The following is a 2,878-nucleotide window of genomic DNA, read 5'->3' on the forward strand; positions in this document are numbered from 1 at the left end:
TTGTCCTTCAATCACGAAAAAAAATCGAAATCCACGCGTACGGAATCGCGGGCATCGCAGCTAGTACTTTTTTATCCGCATATATGTAGTTTAGGATAAATAACTATATCTAAGTTCAATAAAAACAGTTATTCTGAAATGACGGACTGCTTCAGTTTTTGATTTTGATGTATAGATAGGTATGGCATAATACTCGCAACGAATGATCATATATTATGTACAAGAGTGCGTCGCATGATATATGAGGGACACGATTCGAGTGAAGCTGGCGGCGGTCACCGCTTGCCGCGCTCAAAGGAAATCTCATTTTGCAGCCTCCCCTGGGCGGCGACCCGACACTAGCGATATAAATGTTCCACTAGATGAGTTACAGTCCTTTTGCTAAAATTAAATTTGCGCGATAACTCAATCGAACCTGACCTGCCCAAATCGGGGTTCCGGCTGAAGATCAGCGCTGTATGCTTTTGCGTTTGTGCAGGGTGTACACCAGCATGTTGAGTTGGGACCTTTTCTGTGTGCCGGAATAAACTAGGTATGTCATGTGTGGCACTACCCAAAAAAACCCGGCCAAGTGCGAGTCAGACTCGCGCACCGAGGGTTCCGTACTGCAGTCGTATTTTTTCGACGTTTTGCACGATAACTCAAAAAACTATTATGCATAAAAATAAATAAAAATCTGTTTAAGAATTTAAAGGTAAAGCCCTTTCATATGATACCCCACTTGGTATACTTAGTAATCTTTTTTTTAATCTTGAAATTATTAATTATTTGTTCACAATACATTTTATATTTTATATTTTTGTGATGTGACCACAAATTCACGGTTTTCAGATTTTTCTCCTAATGTCTGCTATAAGACATACCTACCTGCCAAATTTCATGATTCTAGGTCAACGGGAAGTATCCTGTAGGTTTCTTGACAGACACAGACCTACAACAAAGTGGTCCTATTAGGGTTCAGTTTCTCCTTTTGAGGTACGGAACCCTAAAAAAGGTTCCAACTCACACTTCAGTTTCACAACTTAGGTAGGTTCTGGTGATGTGTGGCACCACCTTTAAAAAAATAAACGTTTTTTCTTTCTTTTTTCTTTCTTTCTATAAATTTGACTAGTTTCAGTACCTATACTTTGTTCTAACATATTATCTATTATGTTCGTAGAAACGGACTGTGTCTAAAACAAATTACGATTGACAGGAGTGCGGACTAGTGCGGACATCGGTGTTCGTTGGAAGTTAGAACAATATGTTGTTACTTACTATGAAGCGCCGCATCTAGTGGAAGTTCGAACATTTAACATCGCGGTTTTGCAGCCTCCCCGGCCGGCGGGCGGTGATCCGACACCCACCGCCCGCGCGCCGGCCGAAAGGACTTCTATTAAAATTATTTGAGAAAACTCAACACTTTGCCAGTCTCGCCTCCGCAGTCTGTCAGCCCTATTTATAAGTTTTTTTATGTTTTTTACATTCTTTGTTGAATGTGAACGTTAATTAGATATCGGCGAGAGCTGTAGAGAGAGCTCTTACATTTTTTACGCAACTAAGTAATAAAATTTAACTAGGTATAGCTCTAACTTAGTACTATTTCAGCCGTCTTTAAGATGTTTTTTATCCTTCAGTTTTTTTTAGGTTTCTAGGCATTATTGCATGTTCGAAACTGCTGATAGAACTGAAAACTCATAAAGCTGGTTTTTTCGGATATTCTTTCGAAATCAATTGTATCTAATTACTTAGTTTACTAGTTTTTACATATTCTATTTGCACTCTGTGCACTTTAACAAATGTAGGTCTAAGTCCCGCAAATTTCTAATGCGCGTTGCCGCCATTTTCGTGACGTCAGCACTAGATTGAAGTTTCGAGCTGATGGTATATTTTTATTTCAGCTGAGGTCAAAATGACGTCATTTCGATGGTAATGAGACATGGTTTCAGCGTAATAGCAATTTGCGGGACTTATATGGTGGCAAGCTGGTCTGGCTGGCTGTTGACCGACTAGATGCGTCATCGACATGATGACGCAATCTTGAAGTTTTTACAACATTTCTATAAGCATTCATTTGTGGATCTTATTAAATATATTAAAACTGAACTTTAGAAGTAAACATGTCGTGGTTATTAATAGATTGGTATTTGGTTAGTCTTTAAATCCAGCCACAAAAAGCGGTAATTTTCTGCCAGTAAAATGCTCAAAGAAAATTATTTCACGTAGCTGCCTTGCATAGCACCAAATGTAGGTACCTTCTTGCTTGAGAGTCGTGTACACAAAGGATCTAGTGTTAGAGTCTTGTATATGGAAATATAAATGACGTTAGGTACATGCAGGCGAAGGAAAATAGTGAGATACTAGCTCTAGAAAGCTCTAGAAATTTCCATTTTCTTACAAGGGTTTTTCATGTTGCAATTTTTTCAATCAAAAAAATGTTTGAAAATTTATAAAAGTTAAACAGGTATACTTTCAAGACAAGTTTTTAAATCTGATGATTAGCTTTTGCCCGCGACTTTTTGACGACCTCCTTGGCGCAGTGGTAAAGCGCTGTATTATAAGCGGGAGGTTCCAGGTTCGATTCCCAGCAAGGGCAATTTGGGAATTTATAATTTTATTTTTCAGTTAACAGCTTTTGCTTCTGTTACCATTTTCGTTGCAGCAATAGTAGGTACTGGAACGCTTTTTATTTGACTACACACAACGTTGCCGGTAGTGTGGTAACTAACCACGACCGAAGCCTTCCACCCGATCAGACGACAATAATTTAGAAATAATAAATTCCCAAATAGCCTTTGCCGGGAATAGATCTCAAAACCACTACTCACTACGACCACTACGACTCAAGCTTATTTATTAATGCTGAAACAGAAAAAAAAAACTGGATCTTCGAGGCATC

This window comes from Maniola hyperantus, chromosome 1 (genome assembly GCF_902806685.2).
Source record: "Maniola hyperantus chromosome 1, iAphHyp1.2, whole genome shotgun sequence".
NCBI classification, from domain to species: Eukaryota; Metazoa; Arthropoda; class Insecta; order Lepidoptera; family Nymphalidae; genus Maniola; species Maniola hyperantus.